The following is a 12,451-nucleotide window of genomic DNA, read 5'->3' as shown; positions in this document are numbered from 1 at the left end:
TAAGTTCAGTAAGTTGTGTACCATGCAACTGCCAATCAACTCACTGGATTATTGATTTAATTGCTAACAACCTCTAGTTGCTTCAAAGGGGTTCTGGCATTGATTTGTTAAACATTCATATGTGCATGTAAAGCATTTCGTTTGTTTTTATCATGTACATAATGTACTTCTTATTTCTTGTGCAGAATATTGAATTGAATTGAATTGAATTTGATTAGAAGAGGGCTAATAAATGAATTTTGATATCCTGTGGAATAATTACTAAAAATAAGTTTAATGCTTTTTGATTTGTATGTTGATATTTTATTTTTTTTTCAGCTGAAAGTATGAATGATAGTTCCAGTCAGACCACATCGCCGGCAGAACCAGCCTCCCCCTTTGTGCAGTCTGGGACTCCCATGTTCACCAACTCACCCCTATCACCTGTCCACAATCTCATCAACTCTCCATCCATGATTAATAAGGTAAGAACTTAAAGTGTACCAATACCCTGAGTATTACGTTTGCTCTATTTGTAGAATATACTTGAGACATGCCCTCTGCAACATATTAGAATTTTTCTATTAATTTTAATCCCACATAAGTCAAATTTTCTTTAAGTTGATGCTATTTCTTCAATACAAATACATGTAAATTCAACTTAGGCAAGTGTGACTTTACTTCAAATTCTCTTGTGGACACAAGAAAGAAAAAGTAAACTTTCTGCTGGTCTGCAAAATGAAGATGTATTCAACTTTTAGAATTTTGAATGATGACATGGTTTCAGTCATACCCGTTTGAGTTTTCATTTCAAAAATAAGTTTGAATGCGACAAGGTGTATATCATGAGCAGTTTGCACCAAGTGGCTTCATGGCTGATAAAATGACCAGGGAATAATTTTATGTCTTAAATTTGATTAGCAGTTTTGATCAATGGGAAAATACTTTGAACAAAGTTCTGTACAGTCTTACATTGTATGTAAACGCCCGGCTACATACAGGAAATAGAAATGCATAGAAAATTGCGATGCGCTACTAGTACCAGGAAAATTATTCTCCGATGACTATGAAATGAAGAGAGAGAAAACAACAACAACAACAACATAATGCTCAAAATAAGAATTAAAATTACAAATTGATGTTGTTTAAACTGTGCAAAGATCTTCCCTCCCATGCCTCCAGCTCAACAACCGCAGACTCCACGACCGCCTGCGATGTCTGGAGAAAAAGCTTGCAGCCGAGAGTGCCCTCAGACAAGACCTGGAGATGGAAGTCCAGATGCAGAACAAGGAGATTGGGGTTAAAGGTAGAGCAAGCTAATGGTGGTCACTTATCTCTAGGTATCTGGATATCTCATAGGCCAATTGCTTTGAAGCCACCGCGCCGCCATCTTACCATGCACAAAGCCCATACATTTGTGTACGAGGCTCACAACGTTATGTGATCTTGGTGACAGTCTCTGCTGGAAAATGTGTGCAAATCCCCATAGAGTGTGCCTGGTAAGATGGTGGCGTGGTGGCTTCACTTGTTTGTACAGCGTGAGTAGGGCTACGAGATATCCAGATACATCAGAGACCAGTGGTGATGGTGCTTTCTATGTGGTGGATGGTAGCAGAGTATCATGTGTTATAGAAAGCTAAGGAAAGCAAGAGGCAGGAGTATGACTGTAATAGTCCAGGGCATTCAAATGTCATTTCATTTCCAACCCACTTGCTTGAATCGTCATTTGGGCAAGGGCCTTATACTTTGAGCAGGCAAGTGCCTGTTCATGTCACTTGAATTTTAAAGTGAAGTTCACTTGCCCTGGCAAGCAGGGCAGGTAGGTTCGTAGCATCCTGTAGTCAAATCTCAGGATATACTATCATAAACAGGACAGGGCATGTCAGCTTTCTTCCCTGTGTCAATGTAGAGGTGAGATTTCTGTGTAGAATGCCACACCCGGAGGTGATTTTTTCCCTTTTCTACTGTGCTGCAGTATTTTGCTGTATTGCCCGTTATTAAGAGGTTCTCTGCTTTGAATAAAGACTATATGAAAGAAGAACACACTGTCACATGACTGAGGAATGAGGAAAGGTTTATTGCAGTAATACCAGCAGGAAATCAGCAATTTAATGCATATAACTTGATCATGGGATCTTGTAGTGTGTAGTACCACATTTATGTACGTAATTGTGTATGCTCTTGGTCACAGTCTTATCAATGATGCATAATTACCTTTTTTATGAGAAAAACTTTCAATGTATCATTGAAAGAAGCATGGGATGAATACAACTGGTGAAGGACAAAACTTTGAGTCAGCCCTGCGTAGGACAAATTGATTTTGAAATCATTCCAGCAACTACAGAGGTAGCCAAAAGATGTTTCTCTTTTCTTGCCATGGCATTTACAGCTTCTCAATGTGAAACTGTTGAGGAGGTAGCTGAGTCATGTGATATCCTCCATGTACATGCTGGCTTCATTTGATGTTGCAATTTCTCTGCACATGCTTTGATTTGGTTTATTTCTGCATTATTTTTCTCAAAGTACAATGAGAAATCAATAGAAATTGATACAGAGTATGCCCCCCCCCCCCCAAGAAGTAAGAACATACAAATCAATACATGAACTGCCAATTTCATAACAATATTGTCCCTTATACATATAAATTCAAAGAAATATTATAATGTGTACTGTAGTTGTGTGTGAAAAAAGGGAGAAATTAACACAGGGGACCATCATCATAAGCAAAGCTTGACATGGATGAGGCCCTATCATATACAATTAAATTACAATAGGGCCTACCAATAAGTCTACACACATAGTTAAATCAAATGTTACACAGTACACATATTTTGTTTGTTCATTCCTGCAGACGGCCAGCTCCGAGAACTGAACCAACAGGTCAAGGAACTTAAGAAGCTGAAGGACGAGGTCGACGAACTCCAGGCAGTCAAGGATGAGTTGAGAAGGAGCGAGAGAGAAGTTGCACAGTGAGCTCCTTTCATCTTTCTGCCCTTACTCTCCTCACTTCCGAGTTAATTTTTCCAGTCTTTGGTCAAAATAGATACAGAAAAACAAGACACAGATTGTCACAGTCATTGAGAATTAAGGGTTTCTAGGACGAAAACTGTACTAGGGCTTTCTATAGCTCAGTCGGTAGAACACCGGTCTAGCTGTCCGGAGGTCTCGGGTTTGAATCCCAATAAAATCCTTTTCTCTTTTGCTCAGTTTTTCACTAAGTCATTGTTGTAATCACATGATAGATATGCTGTGGTCTCCAGCCTGTAGTCATGGTCCCAGTCTCATTCCAGTAGATTAGGAACTTATCTACAGATCTCAACATATGATACATTCTTTGTCTCCCCAAACTGATGGAGGTGTGTAATAAACTAATATATATTTTGCTAGTTTAGCTCTGTTTGTATTACCAATCTTTTTTATGCCTCCGCCACGAAGTGTCGCCGGAGGCATTATGTTTTCGGGTTGTCCGTCCGTCCGTCCGTCCTTAATCAATTTTGTGGACAGCGTATCTAAAAAACAGTTTGAGGTATCCTAATGAAACTTGGCATGTATATGTATGAGTGGGCGAAGTTGTGCCAATCAACTGTTGGGCGCACATGCTCAAGGTCAAAGGTCAAAAGGTCAAGGTCAAATGCTGAAAATTTCACTATTTCCCCTATATCTATGCAATGCCTGGAGGTATTTTCTTTAAACTTGGTGTATACATGAACTACCAAATAGAGATTCCCCAGAGAGCGCTTTGGGTCATGAGGTCAAAGGTCAAGGGTCAAAGGTCAAGTGAAAATGTTAAATTTTCACTTTTTTCTCCATATCTCACAAATATTTCAAGGTATCTTCATGGAACTTAGTATATATGCATGTACTGACTGGCAGTGATCATGTAGGGAATTTAGGGGTCATGGGTCAAAGGTCATGGGTCAAAGGTTAAGGTCAATTCATCAAAATGTGATTATTTCTATCTTATCTATGCAATGCCTGCATGATTTTTTCTTGAAACTTAGTGTATGCATGTATTATCCAATACAGATTCTCTTGGAAGTTTCTTGCCAAAAGGTCAAATGTCAGGTGAAAGTGCTAAATTTCACTTCTTCTTTAAACTTATAAAAGGGTCAAAAGTTGGGTACAAATCCTCAAATCCCCAAATACTTGCACTCTTAGACAGTATAGCCATTCATCCAAATAAACCTAGATTAAGGAAAATGAACACTCAATGCATTTGTGACAAACCTGTCATTTTAATATTTTGCCAGTTATGTGAAACTGTCATCACACATTGTCAAGACATTGTGCTATAGACCTATTCGGATAACCATGCATTATGGCGGAGGCATACCAGTCGCCATAGCAACATTTCTAGTTTTTTTCTGCGTTATAAAGATTCGTTAGTTGGTCCAGTACAGTGTGTTGGTGTCATTGAGCAGATGGTGAAATTTACCACATTTTTATAATGTACAAACGTATGTGGTATGACTGCTGTGACAATTGGATTGAAACCAGGATTCTAAGTGTCTAATCTACATTACATTTCACATGATAAGTCTTTATTTCTCAGTTGATATGCCGACATGAATCATAATTTTCCATTTTTCCATAGTGAAAAAATATTGTATACCAGTATATCTTTTTTGTTCTACCAGGCTCAAGAAGCTACTGGACAAAAAGGCAGAGCTCAAGATGGACAAAGATCATCTTGAGAAACAGAATGAAGAACTTCTGTCTGAGAGACACCAGCTGAAGTACATGGTAAGAAATGAAGTACGGTAAATGTCAGGAGGGACTCTATAGTCATTTATGTGCCCAGTCTAAGTTTGTTCTTGAGATCCCTGTTTTGTGACGAAAGTTTGATTATTGCAAACGTGTTGTAAAGACCTGTAACGTGGGGATTCGTGGCTGGCCCAATTCATTCACTGTCCTTCTGAGGTACATTAAAAAACCATGAATAGCATTGGTCAGCCAATATGTCCATTGAAGCATGCACTCATTTCTAACGGTTGACTCCAGTTCGAGTTGAAGTTCTTTGGGTGTGTGTGTACTTACATGCAGATCAATGGTAAAGCTGTACATAATTCATCAAAAGGGATTCCTGGAATGTATATTCGAACCAGGCCAGCCTTCCCACTCCATGGTATCTTTACACTACCTGGGGGGTGTTTCATAAAGCTGTTCGTAAAGTTACGAATGACTTACGAGCGACTGGTGATCAGTTCTTGTGCTAAATTATGGAAATTCTGATAAGTATAGCACATCAGAGCTGATCACCAGTCGCATGTAAGTTGTTCGTAACTTTACGAACAAGTTTATGAAACGGGCCCCTGACCTTTAATAGTAGTGGTAATTTACCTTGGCATTTCTCAATAACAGATGAAAGACCACGAAACCATCAAGAGCAAGTTTGAGGAGAGCCGGGTCAGGCTGCGCCGCTCGGAACTCAACCTCGGCGAACTGCACCGGGAGAACTGCCGCCTTCAGGACGAGTTGGAGAGCGCCCTCAAAGGACGGGAAGAGATGGCCCACACGACGGAGACCAGCCAGCAAATGCTGAAAGAGAAAATAGCGCTGTTGGAGGAGCAGCTAATGCAGGGTAATCAAAATATATATATTTTTATTTTTCAAAGGGGAACGGTTAGGTTCTGTTTCTGCAGGCATCATTCCAAATATGATGTAGCAATCAAACTGACATTAACCTGTTAAGGATGGGCTGATTTTGCTGCACAACATGCCTTTCCCATAGACACTTGCACGAGCATACTCAAGACTCCCCTCAACGGGTTAAGCAGACTTACATTTTAATACACATGCATGTTAGATGTCCTGATTTACATGGAATCGTTGAGGAGAGAATAAGGGAACTGTTGAGCATTAACATAGAAATTAAATAGTTTTAAGTTTTTCATTATGCAGTTCCAGTACTTTGACTGAAAAGAAAAAAGGAATTTTTTAAAATAGCATTGACAACACCAAATGCTTTCTATACAAGGACTTAATATAAGTGGCTGACTTGCAAAATATGACTTCTTTTATTCAGGCATGATATTGTCACAAATCTACGAACTCGTGTAAATGTTTGTGATATTAGGATATCTTTTAGAGACTTGCCAATGACTTATTATCTCTAATGTGGATTATAGCAAAAGAATGCCCTGTAGGCAGACAGAATACATTTTCCACTTCTCAACCCTATCCTTCTCTTCTCCCCCTTTCCCCGTAGCGTCTGCTCCATCTGAGGGAGAATCCCTGGGTGTCATCACGGAGCAGAGGGTCAGCGAACTTGAGCAGGAGCTACAAAGGCTGCGTACGACCTGGGCACCACCTGAGACCCACCAGAGACTCAAGGAGTTATACGAAGAGTCCTGCCGGGTCAATGAAGCAAGCGAGGTGAGAATGCATGTGCACCTTCTTCTTCTGTTGTATGACGCATACAAGGGGAGGTTGTAGGTTTATATCCAAGCTGCTGATCCAGTTCAGGGCAGCATCACATGGTTTGGCAAGTGTGATTGTCAGATGGCCGTCTGACAAGAAGTTATGATGACCATTGATGGCCAGACAAGGTATGGAGTCTGTAAGTTACTCACCAAACCCCTATCCAGTTGGAACAGTCAATAAGGTACAGAGATGAAGATGGTGTTTATGACAGTAAGATTGCCACAAAAGAAAAGAGTAACCATGGGCTGAGGGATTTATGCAGCTGTGCTGTACATATAGCTGCTCTCACCAACTGTTTCAAGCTGGCCAGTGAGATGATGATGGTCATTGTGTAAATTCAGTGGTCACATGATAACAAGAGAAGAGAACCAGTTGCTGAGTAATGTATGGAACTTTGCTCCAATTGGTCTAACCCCTTGTCTCTTGGTTAGGTAAACCGCTTTATCTAGGGAATGGCTTAATTGTATGTATGGATGTTGTGTTTGCTTTCAGATCTTCTCTTCACACAACAAATATCTTATACTTTTCGTAAAATGATTTGCTGGAAAACTGAGAAAGCATTGTACCAGTCTGAAGAAAATATTTATTATTTATGATATTTTAATAAAGAGCCCAGAACCATCAGGGTGAAAAGGTGAATGAACTAGCTGTTTCCTCTTGTCACACACATCGGGCTAGCAAGGCAAATTTTATGCAAACCATACACACTTGCATTGACATACACTGTACAACCAAAATCATTCACAGCATGAAACTTTTGTGAATTAGAGCCGATGGTCTTTCTTTGAGGCATGAAACTTTTGAAAATTGGCACTTACATTCAATGCCTTGTGTGGACAAAATCTTCTGCATGCACTTTACTTTTGCGAATCTCGGCCCTTTGCAAAATTCGCAACAGTTTATTTTATGCATGTGAACATTTCTGGTCTTACTGTATTATATCAAGTAGATGCTCTGAACTTTGATTATCTGAAATGTATACTCCCTGACAACTGTTTCCAGGTCCAGCTAAAACAGAGTCAGGAAGAGATTACAAGCTGCCTTGCGAGGGAGCAGAAGATCCAGCAGGACCTCCAGCAAGTCTGCTCCACCTGGGCCTCCCCAGAGGTCCACCAGCAGATGAGGGACATGTATGAAGAGACCAGTCGACAGAAGCAGGAGTTGATGGTGAGAGGGCCAGTGGGGGTATACCAAAGAGATTTTTGCCTCCCTACCACTAGAGGGGGGCGAACTATTATTACAATGGTGTCAGTGATTTCATCGGGGCTGCCATTACCCACTTAGTAATGGCGGACTTTACGTATTGAAGTAACATTTTACAGCGCGTATTACGCAAAATTTTGAACTTTTACGCAAGCACGCACTTCTTGATTTGGCTGCTCCTCGGTTGCTCGTTTGCTAGCATGTTAGCACGAGGGATGAGCCTACCGCCTCATCGTCATCCAGTGCTCCCTGTGCAATCACAAAACAGTAGTACAGGGCGTATGAAGAGTCCCCACTCTAGCAGTCACTGGGGAAAAGCTCTTTGGTGTATACTCTGAGCCAAGGGGAAGTACATGTAGTGATGATTATTATATATATGATAGTCATGATGATGAATGTAACATGAGGATCACAGGAATGGTGATGCGACATTTGTTCTTGCGACAATTACTCCAGTCTTAAAATTTTCTTCAGGGACAGGGTTAGGGTGGGATTTCACGGAGCACGCGAACGATTTGCGAAGGACGCGAATGACAAAATCCAACATTCGGAAAAGTTTTCCTCCGAATGTGTTCCGACAATGAAGCCGAAAACTATTCTTGCGCATTTTGTGCGATTTTTCCACGACGTTTGTGCGAATGTCGTGTGTATCATTGCTAAAGTACAGCATGTTACGTACACGAAGAACACGCAACGGAAATGCGAACAACGAAACATTTCCAATAATCATGGGAGAAAATGTACCCAAGGAGAGGTGGAAGCTGTCTTGAGTTGAATTTTTTTCTTTCCTCTATTTCTCCTTTCTTTTTCTCTCATTTCTCTATCGTGTGCTTGCCTACATTCTTTTTCCTAATACCTATCTCCACTAGTAACGAGCATTTGATTTTTTTTTCAGTTCCTCCGACACATACATGTAATCTCTATAGTTCAAATGAAATTTTACATACTTAAGATTAATTTTAAGTGTATTCTGCGATTTTTTTTGTATATCAAACATTTCTTTCTCTACTATACTTCTTATTATGATATATATAGTTGTTAATAATTCTTTGATGTTTAGATGTTATATGCTACGATTTTTATCTGTAGAAAACGTATAAGTCATACATCCCCCAAACGTGCGCTAAACGTTCGCGAGAATGTCTCAAAAGGTACGCGAACAATTTGCGATTACGTCGTAAAATGATCGGAAAAACTTCGCAGATTTCGCGTAACATACGCGAGACATTCTCCAAAGTTTCGGAGTCTGTTTGGGGTTTCACGAACATTTTGCGAACATCGCGCGTGTCTTGCGAAGGTCTTGCGCATAAGACGAGGCTTTAAAGACACTTTCGAGAACAATTCACGAGCAAATCACGACCAAGTGTGCGGAAAAGGTTCGCAAAAAATTTCAAACTTTTTTGAAATTCTCGCCGAAGTAAAAACGACATTCGCGAACAACTGACGACGCTTCCGAACCCTCACGTTCGTTTGGCGAACTTTTGCAGACTAAAATACGAATGTTGGATTTTGTCATTCGCGTCCTTCGCAAATCGTTCGCGTGCTCCGTGAAATCCCACCCTTAGGGTGAAGGTCATGATGGGATTTTAGTTTGATGTGAGGACTAGGATTAGGATTGGGAAATACAGCAATGTTTGTGGGTAGGTTTTATGTTTGGTTTAGCATGCAGATATTTCATGGGAGCAATTGTTGCAGGAGCAAATGTCATGGAATCTGCAGGGATAGACGTTATTGGGTCAGTGGTGTTGTTCATAGTGTCAGCTACATATCCAAAACACCAATAACAATAATCTTGAATACAATGATAGTTACGAGGGCTTCATATTGATGCATAGATGTACACAGATAAAGCTGAAATGGTCTACCTGGTCTACCAGGGTGTACGGAGAGTATATAGTGCTGTGTTCATCATGACTCCAGTGAGAAATGAGGGTTGCGAATTTCAAATCAAAGTTTAGAACTTTGCAAGCACCTGAAGGCAAAATTTGAGTTCACTTTCCTTGCTCACTTTTCCAGTTATTATTCTACCTGTCTGAATATATGCTTATTCGTCTTCTATATCTCATGCTTACCCTCAGGCGGAACTGAAGGAGAGTGAAGCCAAGATATCCGAGGGCCAAGTCTGGCAGCAGCGGGCAAAGGAGGTGGAACTAGAGCTGCAGAAGCTCCAGACTAGCTGGGCGTCGCCTGAGGTCCACCAACAAATGAAGGACATGTATGAGGAGGCCTCCCTCCAAAAACGGGAACTTGAGGTAAAGAGCAAAAGGATGCAGTACACTTAGTTAAGAAAGACTGATATGAACTTGTTTGGTTCTTGTGAATTTCTGTCCGTGGTTGTGATGTCCTCGGTAGCTGAAATGGATTGCTGCCTCATTTAGCAATCAAGTTGGTATGCATTGTTCATGTTTCCTAGAGCAAAGGTATATTGCAAGTGGCGACAGATAACTGATAGATAGCAAGGAGTGGTTGAAAGAGAACATTCAATGGCTAGAAAACTCAATCTTGTTGAGGTAGTTTTGAAAAATTTGAAAATATGGGATATTCCAAACCATAACTTGAAGTATATTTTTGATTGTTTTACAAGTAAGGTATCCCTAGAAAGGTTTTATTTGCTCAGTCTGATGCTGGACTTACTTTGAAATGTTTGAAAATGAGACTTAGCCCATTTTGAGATCAAACTCTTTGTGTTTGCAACATCAATGATCTCTGCCACTGATTGACAACTTTCCCTACATCGATGTTACTAAGCACTGAATTGATCAGTGTTTCGGTAGTAGCCATGATAAAAAAATCATGGATGTATGTACTAGAGCAGGATTCGAACCTACGACCTCCTGATCTCCGGACAGGCGTCATCTCCACTAGACCACCGAGCTTCAATGAATCGGAGATCTCGTTCATATGAATCTATTTTCTCTCTTTCTCACCCCTGCCTCTGTCCTGCTTCCTCTCCATGATCCCTCCATCACTCACCCCAGGTTCATGTGAAGGAGTGTGAAGAGGTGATTTCCAGGGGCAAGGTCTGGGAGCAACGCTCAAAAGAGATGGGGGCAGAACTACAGAAGCTCCGGACAACTTGGGCGTCGCCCGAGGTCCACCATCACATGAAGGACATGTACGAGGAAGCCTGTCGACAGAAGCAAGAAATGGAGGTGAGGCCTTTAGGACACATTAAAGGGATGGTATAGTTTTGGTTGAGATGAGGGATTCAGATTTAATTTTTTGTGAGATAATTATAAACCATTTTGAAATATCAAAGAACATACAGTTCTAAGAGGAATTCAAATTCATTTTGTGAAAAACAGTTTTGAAATGGCTGAGATATCCAAAGACAAAGTAAAACAAAGTGGTTGTGATAAAAGGTGGGTCACACCTTTCTTTAGGACCTCTTTGTTTTGGGATATCTCAGCCATTTCAAGACTGATTTTCAAGAAATAAATTTGGATTCCTCTTAGAATTGTATGCTCTTTTATATTTCAGAAGAGGTTTCTCACTATCTCACAAAAAATAGCCCCATCTCAACCAAAACCATACCATCAATTAACATTCCAGAATAAGAATTTAGAATTGTTTGTCCTCAGCTTTCTGTTGGTTTCTTTGTAGACAAATATTTACATGGTGTACTCACCCCACAACTTTCTTGTCTCTCAATGCCCCATTGAACACCCATGATATACTTCTCAGGGTAGATAATCTCTTATTCACATCATTGGAAACTCATATGTTTTGATTCTTAATTACTCACAGTTATTGCACAAAGAAATATGTGAAATGGAAGATTTTGAGAAGAGAATAGACCAATAGACACATGTAGTTTCAGACTGCATTCAGAATAAAAACGTTAAAGGGAAAAGGAAACAAAGAACACTCATCATAGGATATGAAATTCCTGGAAATAATACGTAATACACAAATAAACTTTTCCCTCTTAGTCACTCTATTCTTATATGACTGTGTGTGTGTGTGTGTGTGTGTGTGTGTGTGTGTGTGTGTGTGTGTCTTTCATCTCACTGTTGATCTGCTATCTGCTGTGTGTATCTCTGTCTTTCTGTATGTCTGTATATCCATCCCGTGTGCTCACACCCTAGACTGAGCTGAAGAGATGTGAAGAGGTGATTTCAAAGGGCAGAGTCCAGGAGCAGCATGGGAAGGAGATTGAGGCGGAGCTGCAGAAACTCCAGACAACGTGGGCGTCGCCCGAGGTCCACCAACAGATGAAGGATATGTATGAGGAGGTGTGTCGACAGAAACAGCAGCTGGAGGTAAAGAGGAAATGATAATACGCAGTGTTAGAAGAGAAATCTGAAAGCATTTTTTTGTGTGTTTTTCTGTTTTTTTGTTTAGCCTTTTGACAAGGCGTCATGGCTGAGGCTTGGAAGAGAGACTAACTGCGAGGGAATGAGTGAATGCAAGACTGAGTGGCCCAGCTACGAGGCCATTTAGAACCTGATATTAATTTCTTATGTTGAATCTTGTCCCTTGTCGATTTTGCTACCAAAAAGATAGCGACCAATCTGCAACCGCATTGCTCACAGTGACTTCAGCATCTAATCAATATGCATAAAGACCATATGCATATCTCCGGCTTGCTACATAATCCAACCTGCACTGCCTGTGATGACACGTTATTCTACAATACAATACAATACAATATTAGTATCTCTATAGCGCTCTTACAAATAGTACATATGTATCACAGCGCTTCACAAATCCATCTTTCACTCGGGAGGTAGGAGAAAAGAAAGATAGAAAAAAATGCAACAAACAAGGAGAGAAAAAAAAAATTCTGCCCTTCTTTGGCAAAAGGAAACAAGTGACAAAAGTGACATTTCTCGTAAAAGAGCAA

At 40.4% G+C, this 12,451-nt stretch overlaps 1 pseudogene; it reads left to right on the top strand.

The window, feature by feature from the left end:
* The window catches only part of LOC139721628 (uncharacterized), a 39,768-nt pseudogene that overhangs the window by 13,669 nt on the left and 13,648 nt on the right, over positions 1 to 12,451 (top strand).

Source organism: Diadema antillarum, unplaced genomic scaffold, assembly GCF_040938485.1.
Source record: "Diadema antillarum isolate AM-2024a unplaced genomic scaffold, OU_Dant_1.0 scf00000146, whole genome shotgun sequence".
Taxonomy (NCBI): Eukaryota; Metazoa; Echinodermata; class Echinoidea; order Diadematoida; family Diadematidae; genus Diadema; species Diadema antillarum.
This window is presented reverse-complemented; position numbering and strand designations above follow the sequence as displayed.